The sequence below is a fragment of the Schistocerca americana genome, chromosome 8 (genome assembly GCF_021461395.2).
Source record: "Schistocerca americana isolate TAMUIC-IGC-003095 chromosome 8, iqSchAmer2.1, whole genome shotgun sequence".
Taxonomy (NCBI): Eukaryota; Metazoa; Arthropoda; class Insecta; order Orthoptera; family Acrididae; genus Schistocerca; species Schistocerca americana.
The window spans coordinates 115,997,062-116,010,758 of record NC_060126.1 but is presented as its reverse complement, the minus strand read 5'-3'; the positions used below and the strand labels follow the sequence as shown (position 1 = coordinate 116,010,758).

Genomic DNA, 13,697 nt, shown 5'->3' with positions numbered 1-13,697 from the left:
CAATTAGCTGGTGCTTTGAAATGGCCTACATTCAGGGGACGTAAGTTATAATATAAAATACATCAAATAATGCCTTTAATTAAAATACAACATGGCGCCACCCAATTTTGTACTCAAATGGGATGTGATGTAGGTGGCGTTCTTCGGTCTCATTTGTCTGCGTTCAAATGCATGTTCAGAATATCTGACGTACTTACATTCTTCTTCACGCTCGGAAAGACTCTGTAGTGTGCTTTTTACGCGGTACGCTCAAAGTAGACGTTCGACTGAACGGTTGCTCTGACGACGGCTTTAGGGACAGGTCCGTAATTAGTAGTCAGTGCCTGAGCAGTCGCTCGTGCTCCGCGCCTCTCCGCTCTCTCTCTCTCTTCGAGTAACCTGGTTTTCTAAAAGACTTTACCGATACTGGCGGTTCGAAGGGGCGTGAGAGGTACAGGTGTGGGAGGGAGGGAGGGACAACTGCTGGAGGGGCGTGGGCGTCTCTTAAGAAGGCCCTGCGTCCCGCCAGCCGACAGTCCAGTATTGGGGAACACAGCAGGTGGAGGAATCGCCATGGCTGCCCACGGACTCCTGGTGTCGCTGCTTTTACTGTTCCCTGTGGTAAGCTGTTGTACTGTAGTACAAAGTGGTTTCAGGATAAGGCGAAGGTATAATTGATAGGTACCCTGGTATCGTAGGAGAATTGTCCGACAGTGTAGCCGAACAAAGTGTAGCCGAAATTTCCATAGACCCCACGTGAGACCTACGTAGGACTTTTTCTAAACATCGGTCCCAGAATTTCTGATCCTTGTCGAATGACACTAAAACCACACGTATACGTATGGTAGGTTCATGGAGATTAGGGGACACTATATTAGTGTTGCACAGCATCACCTGCCTTTTGTTCCTCTCAGGTGCAGTCTTTTTCCTGATCGATTAAAGTACCCCTTAGCAAAACCGATACATATTTTACCGTAAAAATGGATGTACGTATACACTTTTGTTTTCCACATCTCTTCTTAAACCACTGGACCGATTTCAACTTGGTATACGTATCACTTAAGCAGTGTAGCCCACGGCGCGCGATTACCCGTGTTTTAGTCATTCAATATTAGCGAATGAGAGCACTCAATGACGTGCAACAAACTTTACATGTAATATCAAACCTTTACGAAACTTTTTCTCGCCGGAAGTCTCCCCCCCCCCCCCCCCCCAGAAAATGATGAAAGGAAGAAAAACCATCACTTACTACATTTCCGTTTTCATGCATTAAACTGCTTCATCAATTTATCACTTGATTACCACCAACTCTATTCGCATACAGTGCCTACATAAGTCGCTGAATGTACCTACAAAAATACATTCTATATATTTTTCCACTGCGCATAGTTCAGGAGATACAATGTCAAATACTCAGATACATGAAAATCTGCAGCCTCGTGTATGACGTTTTAATTTATTAGCACCTTACTACTAAATCTACTCACAATACATTTCGCGTGCAGTAGCCATATGTATCATTTGATGTATCTGCAAACTTATACCACTATGCAGCACATAGTTCAGGAAATACGACGTCATAAACATTGATATGCGGAAAATGAAATTGTAGAGTGAAAGTGGCTAGAGTATGTGAAATATGTTTACAAATACGTCTAAAATATGTTAAATACATGTGAAATATATTTGACATCTGTATACGCGGGCAAAGACACGGGTAAAAAGCTCATGCTAAACCCTTCAACGATTCCAACCAGATTTGGTACACATATTGGTTACGATATAGATAAAAATATTTTGAGGGATAAGAACATGTATTTGACATGTGTATACGCGGAAAAAGCCACGGGTAGAAAGGTCATCCTAAACCCTGGAACGATTTAAACCACATTTCCTACACATATTAGTTACGATCTTGATAAAAAATACTGTGAGGGGTAAGAACCACAGGCCTCCTATTGGTGTGAGCATGTTAGTGTGGAGAGAGGAGGAGATGGAATGACAGCGAGGGAAGGGAGGAGATGAACACAGATAGGGGGAGAGTGAAATGGACAGAGAGAGGAGAAGAAGAGATGGATGGGGTAAGGAGAAGTGAACAGTTGAGAGACAGGAGGAGGAAGAAATAAGCAAAGAGATGGAGGAGGAGGAGATGAACTCAGACAGTGGGAGGAGCAAATTGACAGAGGAAGGAAAGAAGAGGAGATGGACAGAGAGAGGGAAGATCAGGAGATCCAAGAAAGGAGAGTGCGATTAACAGGGAGAGGGGGGGGGGGAGGAGGAGGTTAATAGATGTCGGGCATAAATACTTACCCGGGTAACGCCAGTTACTCAGCCAGTTGATATATGAAAAAGGATTAAGAATTACAATTTTCCCACTAACTGCGGTTTAGAAACTGCCTGTGAAGACATCGACGCGATGCGTTATTAATTGTATTGTGTGAAAAGCACCTGCAGAGCAGCCATCTTCGTCGACTGAACAGTAGCGCTACATAATCATGGCTATACCGCACTACTGTGTGTTATTGTTGTTCTGATGCTTCACTCCGAGGAATGGTTTCGTGCAGCTCTCCATGTAAGCTGACATGCCTCAGGATGTGCCCTATAAACCAATTTCTACTTTTACTCAAGGTGTACGATAAATTTGTTCCCCCACAATGCGATTCAGTAGCCGCTCATTCGCTCTTCGACCTACGCATCTAATTTTCAGCATTCTTCAGGCGTCACCATTTTATTTTGGATTTTTGGTCATCGGCAGAGAGTCGGCATGATTGTTAACAGGTGGGTCATGGTCAATTTAGGGGTGGCCGTATCCCACTCATGTCGGCACGCTTTTATCCTCCCCCCACTTTCCTGGGGATGGAAAGTGTGGTGTACCGTAACCTACATCGTGGAGTATTATCCATGTGAAAGTGACCGAAAGTTTCCTAAATATTTGGGAATCGTGTAACTGAGGTTTTATTTGGGTACCAGCCCGGTATTCACCCAGCAGGATCTGGAAAACGGCCTAAAAATTATGTCCACTCTGCCCGGCGCTCCGATCCTCGTCGTTATTCTGCGTGGTCAGGGCCGACGCATCCCCAGTACTTTAAAAAAGCACGGCTGTCCGGGCGGGTTCAACATTCTTCTGTAGCGGGACATTTGAAACGATTCTATTTTCTTCTTGTCAGAAGTGATTATTGTCCAGTTTCCAATTCTATACAAGCCTACACTCCATAAAAATACCTCCCGAACACACTAACTAATACTTAAAATTACATTAGGCTTCAAAAGTATTTTTTTATGGTTCCGTAACTCAAACGGTAAGATACAGGACCCTTGTAGGATCACTTTGTTGTCTGCTTGCCTATCTGTCTGTCTGTCTGCTCAGCTGTTCAAAACGATTTTTCTCCCGTACGCGTAGACGTATAAACTTGAAGTTTACGTCCCATATTAAGGTCTAAGGTCATTTTGCCGCTTAAATGAAGTGAATCTTCTAAGTCAAACCCATCAGAATTTTTCACATATTTTGATACTCGCAAACTCACTCATCAAAGCTACTGGGTTCTTTCCGTTGACCTACAATTATGAACTTTGCTAAACAGCTAAGTTTCAAAGTATCACCAACGGAAATAAATCAGAAAATAGTTGATGTGTGATTACATCACTTGGAAAAAAATTGCCAATTTTTTGTCACACTGTCTGCCTGTCCGTCCACCTGTTAGGACTATTTTTTTCTCAGGAACGGATAGATATATCAAGTTGATATTTATGTCACACACTGAGATCTATGGTCCCTTGGCGGTATAATACACGTTAGTTTGTAAGTCAATGCAGTCAAAATACACGGCCATATATGTGACATATTTCGATACTCGCAAACTCACTCACTAAAACCTTTGGAATACTTCCCCCTTGTGGTCTAATCATGAAATTCGGCAAGAAGAATGGTTCCACAGTACAAGTAAAGGAAAAGAAGCAAAACTTCTTTTTTTTTCAATTGGATCACATTAACGACTTGGAATCCCTGGGACCGAATATCGACAATAGGCAAAAATCATCGAGATCCCCGATTCCAAAAACGCATGAACTGTCTGTATACGTAATTAAAGTTTGTAGGCAATCCTAAGTGCCTCAGTCCTACTCGCACTGACACCTGATTCTCTCTTTCTTTTTCCTTTTGTTTCTCTCAGCTATGAATCGACAAAACTTGCCTCCAATTCCCCGGAGTCGATTTGGTTCCATAACTAGTACAAATATCGCAAAGGCTTCGTACCAAGCATTATGGGCTTACTTTGCCGCTTCCGATGATCCCAGCGCTTGTGTACCTGAGCGTTAAGTGAAGTGTGCTTTCTGGCTATGCCATGTCGCTGCACGGTATACGTCTCTTCCACCGGGAATCACTAACCAGCGAAGTGTGGCGTAGTTGAGGCCGAAATCCATATCAGTTTCCCCCCATTAGCTTTTAACCCCACAGCGATAGAGACTGGTTAAAGATTCCGATGGAGGCCCTCCTAAATTTACTGTGATAGCGAAGTGACGGGAATAGCCCGAGATATCACTCTCGTGCCGCCCTTTATCCGGTTAACATTAACTTTCGTCCCGATACATATTTCTTCCTGAAAACCATACGTACTAGAGAACCCAACCCGCTGTTAGTCGAAGATTCAACCGGACACAAAAACGCCAGACGGCCCTGAGAGCCTCGCAGAGTCACAGCTGTCCGCAAAAGGACTGGCATGGCGCGGGATGGCTTGGTATATGTGTCTTCGATCTCAGTCAATTGGGAGAAAACAATACTGCCCTCGCGTAGGCGCACTATGACATTCCAGCACGAGTGGTTGAATGCTGATCAGAATGGACCGTCACTGCTACAATTTGTGAAACTGCCAACAAGATGTACGTTGACCTGACTACTCTGCAGTTCACACCCATGCATTGGACGAGGGCTCATAGAACCACTATCTGGCTATTCTTCAACTGTTTCACTCTGGATTAGCACATTGTAAAATCAGTTAAAGCTTCCCGTGCGAGCTCTGACTTCTCTTATTTTATTACGACGTTCGTTTTTCACTCTGCAGGTGGAAGAATCAATGATATATTTTTCCATTCGCAGGAGAAAATTGGCGACAGAAATTTCGTGCAAGAACTGTCGGCGCTATAAATGACGCCTTTGTTACGATGATTGTCGCTCCTACTCACTCGTCACACTCGTGTCGCTCTTTCCCCTATTTCAGGACAATACAAAAAAAGCTGCCCTTCTTTGAACTTTCTTTTTGTCCTCGGCAACCCTATCTGGTAAGGGTCCCACATCACGCAACAATACTCCAGAAGACGGACAAGCGTAATATAAACAGTTGATTTTTTTTCCTCTTGTCAGCGTTCTGCCAATGAAGCGCAGTAAGTCTCAAACTTTTAAATTTTTGTGGTTTATCGCTTAACTGAAATTTTAGGGAACTTTTTTAGTGCAGGCCTTCACACATTTTATACTTCAGGGTTAAACGATACTTTCCGCATCATTCAGATGTCTAAATCATTTTTCCATTTCGTTTTGATCTTCTAATGACTTTACTAGACGGTACGCGACAGCATAATCTGTAAAGAATTTAGGAGAGCTACTCATATTGTCTCCTAAATCGTTTGTACAGCTTAAGAATAGCTGAGGTCGTACATCACTTACTGGAAATACACAGGAAATCGCGAATACAGACGCGCAACTGACACGATACTCCATAAGCGCGCGAGATGACTGGATACCGCTTATGAGGAAGGGATACAGAAGTCTTCAAGCAATCCAGTAATTTAGAACGATCTTTAGGTCCCTTGTTTATAACACTCATTACTTCGCGTGCTGTGTTTGATAAGAACAATATTTTATGACTCTGTGCCGCCTGAGTGTCAGTATATCGCTTTCTTTATGGTATTTCATAATTTGAAAGAGGCTACAAGTCGATCTCAGTGATATGGGCGTATAAATCAGCTGATTTCTCTGTTTCCTTCTTTGTCCATCAGTGTTACCTGTCAAACATTCCAGTGTTTATGTGCGGATCTTGCGTCTAGCAAGTGGTTGTGTATACAAGATGCGTCTGGAAAGTTCACTGAACGCTGTCAGAAAATGAAAAAGGTTTACAAACAAAATACGTTTGCTGGCCTTCATGGTAATCATCATTACCTGCAGCACACATGTGACACCGGCTCTACAGCTTTTTGAAACTATCAGCAAACGCTTATTATGGAACCGCTCTAAGCACCGTAGTCGCGCGTTGTTGGTTTGTCAGCCAACGTTTTTGGGGCACGGGGAACGATAATCGCCACGCCATTTACAGTGGCTTGGTCTCTGAATCGTATTGGTAGCAGCAGGTCTCATCACCAGTAAAGATGAGGGCATCCAACAATGCGCGAGCTCGATGCTTAGAGCTATTCAATAATAAGCGTTTGCTGATAGTTTCAAAAAGCTTTACAACCGGTGTCAGATGCGTGTTGTAGGTGATGGTGATTACCTTGAAGGCCAGCAAAGGTATTTTGTATGTAACTCTTGTTTATTTTCCGAGACCATTAACCAAACTTTCAGGACGCACCTCGTTTGGTTGCTAAAAATGGAGCCGTTCGTCGGCATCCTCCTAAAGGGACCTAATTGGAATACATTGTGGCTTAGAAGACTAGCTTCGCTACTCCATCATTATCGAGAGGGAGCTGAATCATTCCTCAGGTCCTAATGTAGTTTTAAAGACCTAGAGATGAGCCACGAAACGAGTGTCGTCACGTCGAGATTACAACAGGAAGAGGGAGGCGATGAAGTGCTGTCTCGCCAGTGACGTGGGTGCGCAGCGTTAACAGGGGCTAGAAGGGCCCCGGCGGGTATTGGTCTGGATAATGGCGTTAGGGGGCGTCGTGCGGCGCCGAGAGCGCAACTTTGTTACCAGCAGGCGGCGGCAGAGGAAAGAGGGCAGATAGCCTCGGGCAGCGGAAGGGGCGGGAGTGTTGTGAGGGGTACTGGGTGTCGGGCACAGCTGTACGCCACCGTGTGTTGTGGAGTGCAGTGCGCCTGTCACTGCACGTGCTTCCATTGTGAAGACACACAATATTGTAGCCTTCATTGTTAAGCGAAATAACAGACACGCATCACGTTTGAGACTGCTACATACACAGAACAAGCACAACAATAACAGCTATGTCACACCTATTGTACATTTGTACAAATTTTTCCCTCAGGATCATTCCTATTTGCTCAGTCGCTTCTCTGCTGTAAACAGTCTACCGCTTCGTGTCGATGCCTAACGGAATTACACTTGACAAAAAATGTAAACATTCTTCTGCTTGGTGTCGATGCCTAACAGAATTACACTCATAGACAAACTTGGCAAACCAATTGCCATGACTCACGAGAAATCCTCTGTATACTGCGACGGCTGATCAACAAACAGTGAGACTAACCTTTTATCAAAGATGTTTGTTATTCCATTTCGGTGTTTGTATGACATTCTTTCAAAGTACTCCCCATCTACTTGGATTCACCTCTTCCAGTCCTCAAACACATTGTGCAGGCCATTCTTTGTCAGGTCCTTGAGAAACATTTCATTTTTCTTGAGCACTACTTAAGAGTTCTCAGACTGAATGCTCCGAAGCTTTGCCTTTAGTAACGGGAATGAAAAATTTCACAAGGAGCAAGATCGGGAGTATAATGCAGATGTGGTACACAGATAATGTTGAATGGAGCAAGAAAGTGAATGACTCGATTAGCGACGTGAGGTCGCACATTCTCATGATGAAGTCGTCACCCATTCCGAGAATGTGAAATATCCCCTTAGAAAAATTTTATAAATGACAGTGCTGGAAAACCTCTACGTTATTTGATTTTCAAACATCTGAGCAATACTGAACGTACTCAGACATTTTTCTCTTTACTTATTCTGATCATCACTAAACTGACCCATATTTTTTTTTTTTCGCAGCTCAATCTGACTTTCTATAATCCCTACAAAAGAATGGATCTGACTAACAATAACCTATACCTTTCATGAATCACTTACCTCACAAAAATCTTTGTTATTCGAACTACTGCAATACAGCGAGCGCCAATACTGCCAGCTGAATAAAAGATTGTGACTACTGAGGGCACTAACTACTGATAGGCATAGTTAGCAAAATTAAAGATTTTGATAGAAAACAAACAATGTATTTACCTTAATAATGTTCAAAAGTCACCATATATATATCAGTTCATGATATCCAATATTACAAATTTGCTCTTTCTGATGGACACACGTCCAGATTGTCCGCTCTCCAAATTCTGCCATCTTTCTTCCAACATCCACCACTGCTGGCGGCTCACCTCCAACTGCGCAACGCTACGCGCTGTTCTCATCCAGCTGCCCAACACTACAATAGCAAATGTTCCAACAATGCAAACCAGCCACAGACTTCACATACCACAGTCAGTGATTTTCATATAGAGCGCTACGTGGCGTTACCAACATAAAAACCTAAACAGCCTACTTACAAATGTTCTGGTCGTTTCCTTGCAATGTGTTTCCTCAGTTTAGCCAATTCTGACGTGTAGTATGTTGCTGTAAAAGTAGGGTGAGGGAAAACTGCACGTTGGTAAATCATTCCGTAACAGGCCAGATTAATGAGGCCTATCATCTTTTACTACTGCAGAGGTACTGGTAGGATGAGCTTCACGAAATATCTCTTTTCTGATTTCCTAAATCCCAAGAATGACTAGGCAAGTTTGTTTGCCTCGAAAAAGTGCCACTCTCGAAATCTGTAATTAATGGGCCAAATTTAGTTAAACATTAATTAATTAAACTGATAAAAAGGCGCCAACTCACAGGTGGTTTGATGATTTAAAAAAACAGCGATCCATATACTGGACACACAATAATCATGATAAATCTCATTGGAAATTATTGAGGGGAGGTGTAAATTAACAGACTTTAAGAATCTGGACTAGGAAGCGGAATGGCGCTGTGAGATATGACAGCAACGAATTTAGCAATAATTATCATTTACTTCGTCATTAAAAGCAACACACTCACAGATGTCAAGTGAAATACGCAGTTACTTGGAATGTTGGCGGTCGAATCTCAACACATAGTATATTATACAACAACTGAACCGATATGTGTGAGAGCAAGTCTACTAAATTACTGGTTACAACTTACCAAAATCACACACACACCGCATTTGCAGTGATCACTCACTCAACGAAGGATAGAATTTAGAAGAAAGCTTCCATACTCCACATGTAAGATCACTGGGTCAGAGCGCGACTAGCTGTAACGGTTTTTATATTATTTAATTTTAATTTATATTAATATTATTTATATATTATTTTATTTTTATATTATCTCGTCACAGTCACGTAAATATCTGACAATGCTTCTACAAGTTTCGAACAGCCATTGGTCACCTTCGTACTAGAGGCAGATGCAGCAAGAGGTCGTTGTTGCATTCTCAAAACTTTGAGCTTTTTACTGTGTTCTTCGAAGCAGATAAATATTTCAGAATAAAAGACAACTCTAAATTTTGCATTCGGTAAAAATTAACTTTCATGAAAGCTAATAAAATCTGATCACAGAGTATATCTCTTACATAAAATATATAGACAACACGACAGCTGACAATGGGAAGGAAATCGCTTGCAGCCTTTAACCTGAAGATGACCACTCGATTGTCGAAAGCCACAACGGTACTGTGAAATGCTGAATTGATTGTCAAAATCAAAAAATTAAAAGATTTTATAGGTGGCATCTTTCAGCCCTTCAAAGCAAAAACTGGTATACAGCATAGTAATGGTCTATCCCCAAGTTTTCTTTTCAATTGTGTTATAGATGAAAGTCAGAAATTAGAAGGAAAAATTGAATAAATATAAGATTACTTCAAGAAGGTTGGGAAGAGAAAACAAAAATATTGTCTTGCACTTGCAAATGACTTGGTATACTTTCTAAAAATGTAACGCTTTCTGCAGTGTTTTAGAAGCCGGCCGAAGTGGCCGTGCGGTTAAAGGCGCTGCAGTCTGGAACCGCAAGACCGCTACGGTCGCAGGTTCGAATCCTGCCTCGGGCATGGATGTTTGTGATGTCCTTAGGTTAGTTAGGTTTAACTAGTTCTAAGTTCTAGGGGACTAATGGCCTCAGCAGTTGAGTCCCATAGTGCTCAGAGCCATTTGAACCATTAGGAGCGACTTAAGAAATTTTATAGAATAAAATTTAGCAAACGTCAAATTCCACCGAAATTTATGAAAACAGGTATCGGCCAAAAGAGAAGGCTAAAAATATTAATATCTTGAGACGATAATTTTAAAAAATGGTTCGGAAAAGACTGCTATAGAAGTAAGGATTCATAAAACGGAAGGGCATGTTTTATAACTAGAAACGTATAGCATAGAAAATACCTGCCTAAAAACACAAAAATAAGGGATTATAACTATACTGACTCCAAAATGTCTATATCCAAGCGAATGTCTATCGTTAAACTACAATTCACGGCCGGCCGGTGTGGCCGAGAAGTTCTAGGCGCTTCAGCCTGGAACCGCGCTACCGCTACGGTCCTCGAGCATGGATGTGTGTGATGTCCTTAGGTTAGTTAGGTTTAAGTAGTTCTAAGTTATAGGGGACTGATGACCTCAGATGTTAAGTCCCACAGTGCTCAGAGCCATTTGAACCGTTTTTTCATGTAAATTAGGGATACTGGAAAGGTGAATCATTATGGGAATATTAGCTCCACGAAAAATTATGGAAGGATGGAAATTACGAAGTAACGATGAAATGTATCGAAACACGGTAAACATATCATAAGTAAAGAAAAAAACATGGTATTTCTTGAACATTTATATCGAACGGCATACACTAGATAACCAGAAATGTCTTCAAATATTTCTGGGGCGGAAAGTCAATAGCAAGTAGGATCGTAGGAGTAAACGAGTATTTAGAAAAAAAAATAGAATAATTCAATAACTGAAGAAACAACCAACAGGGAAACGTATCTAACATGGAAGGATTCCAAGTTGTGAGAGTGAGTAAAACTGGTCTGAAGTGGTCAGCAGTCAGGAAGAAAAAACATAGTGAACAATGAAAGAGTATAGGCGAGTGTTGTACCTTGGAACACTTATCTGATTTTCGTCTCTAGCCAGCCCTGTAACAAAAATTTAATAATTTTCGTTATTCCATTTCCAAATGAGAGCATTCACTTTTTATGTGCTTCAGTCTTTCTATGAAATTACAAAAGCTACTCCGCAAATTTAAGATCTTTTCCTTATCTCAAAACATGTTGCAAGCTGCAACTTGGTCATGTAAATAGGGACAAACATTCGACTCAAATTTAAAAGCGTTGCAGTAGAGAAAATCTTGTCAACACGTTATTCAGTGGTCTATTTGTTAAATTTATACTCTACTTCATATTGTCAAAAGCCAGTTACCCCTTGAATAAATTTTTAAATTGAACTTATTCAATTTTCAGGACAGATAAAAATTGTTTATACATTAAAGAAACTCAGTTCATTTACAAGTATGACGTGTTCTGTGGTAAAAGACATGTTCTGATTCGAGCTACAAGACTGTGCGCGACAGCTGTAGTACGAATTAACGATCTACATTTTATAGAACTATTTGCAAAAGAAATATAGCATTTTACTCACTACGGTACAAAATTCTGTACATGCAGCATGAACAGTATGTTACAAACAGCCTTAAGATATCGTACAGTAGTTGAATGCGTAGAACTCTAAATGTTTACAATCGCTGCATAAAACACAACTTCACGTCTAACAACAACCGAAACTGTAGAAAACGGTGGAAATTCCTTGTGGCGATACGTAGTGTGCACTTCTTTTTGTGATTATAAAATCTGACTGAAGAACCGACCAAAAAACACAGTCCTCTATGTTCGAACACTCTCATTATTGGGAGAAAAGAAAAGAGCAACCAATGATGACTTAAAACTGGCACATTCCCAATATTTGTCCTATCCGAGAAGGAAGGGGAGAAAATAAAGAAAGAAAAACAGTGCTGAAATGTTTACTTGACCAACCAGAAGCGGTATTGGGAAGAGTTTTGACGTAAAGTCGAATTTCAGATGCCATGTCACTTAGCAATGTTGCACAGTATGTGGCTGAGTGTAACTTGATGTGAGTGCTTGCACGGTGCACACAGCAGATGCGCTGTCCCCTGGTCCAGTAGAAGCCAGGCGCTGCAGCTGGCAGCACGGGCAGAGGGAGCCACAGCGCCGGGCCATGAATAATGCACGCCGGCCGGAAGTCCACTCGCCGGGCGGGCAAATGACTGTCAAACTGCAGAGCCGGCCAATGGGGCGACGCAGCACCTGCTATCAGGCAGACACACTGCTTACCGTGATCTCCACGCATTCATATCTGGAAGTATAGCGCAATTACTGTTTTTTGACAGCTGACAATAATTTGTATTTTTCTCCTTTTTGATTTAGTTACGGCAACAGCTGCTGCTGTCTAGTGCTGATTTCAGATATTGTTGTTGTGGTCTTCAGTCCTGAGACTGGTTTGATGCAGCTCTCCATGCTACTCTATTCTGTGCAAGCTTCTTCATCCTTGAGTAACTACTGCAACCTACATTCTTCTAAATCTGCTTAGTGTATTCATCTCTTGGTCTCCCTCTACCATTTTTACCCTCCATACTGCCCTCCAATACTAAATTGGTGATCCCTTGATGCCTCAGAACACGTCCTACCAGCCGATCCCTTCTTCTAGTCAAGTTGTGCCACAAACTCCTCTTCTCCCCCATTCTATTCAATACCTCCTCATTAGTGATGTGATCTACCCATCTGATCTTCAGCATTCTTCTCTAGCACCACATTTCGAAAGCTTCTATTCTCTTCTTGTCCAAACTATTTATCGTCCATGTTTCACTTCCACACATGGCGACACTCCATATAAATACGACTTCCTGACACTTAAACCTATGCTCGATGTTAACAAAGTTCTCTTCTTCTCTGCCATTGCCTGTCTACATTTTATATCCTCTCTACTTCGACCATCATCAGCTATTTTGCTTTCCAAATAGAAAAACGCCTCCACTACTGTAAGTGTCTCATTTCTGTGGTGTCACCGCCTGACACCACACTTGCTAGGTGGTAGTTTTAAATCGGCCGCGGTCCACTAGTACATGTCGGACCCGCGTGTCGCCACTGTGTGATCGCAGACCGAGCGCCACCACAAGGCAGGTCTCGAGATACGGACTAGCACTCGCCCCAGTTGTACGGACGACGTAGCTAGCGACTACACTCACGAAGCCTCGCTCCTTTGCCCAGCAGATAGAATAGCCTTCAGCTAAGTCAATGGCTACGACCTAGCAAGGCGCCATTAGTAACATTGCATGTATCTAAAGAGTCTCACTTGTATCGCCACAATCTCCAGATGTACCAAAAGGATGGATTAAAGTTAAGTATTACAGAAGCTACGTACTTTTCTTTATAGCATTCATTACGTATCCTGTTTCAGACCTCACGCCCATCTGCTAGCTTAGCGCGTGCCTTTCGGCTTCCTCTCATTGTGTCTAGGCTGTCTTGTCTAGACACAACAATTTCCTAATCTAATTCCCTCAGCATCACCCGAGTTGACAACATTCCATTATCCGCGTTTTGGTTTTGTTGATGTTCACCTTATATCCTCCTTTCAAAACACTGCTCATTCCGTTCAACTCCTCTTCCAAGTCCTTTGCTGTCTCTGACAGAATTACAATGTCATCGGCGAACGCCGACCGGAGCGGCCG

General features: G+C 42.2%; 1 long non-coding RNA gene across 1 annotated transcript in view; it reads left to right on the top strand.

Moving 5' to 3' along the window:
* Nucleotides 1-524: 524 nt before the first annotated feature.
* The window catches only part of LOC124546012, a 49,714-nt gene continuing 36,541 nt past the window's right edge, over nucleotides 525-13,697 (top strand). The window contains exon 1 of the long non-coding RNA XR_006967655.1: nucleotides 525-600. This is a non-coding gene — a long non-coding RNA (uncharacterized LOC124546012). The remainder of the gene's footprint in view (nucleotides 601-13,697) is intronic.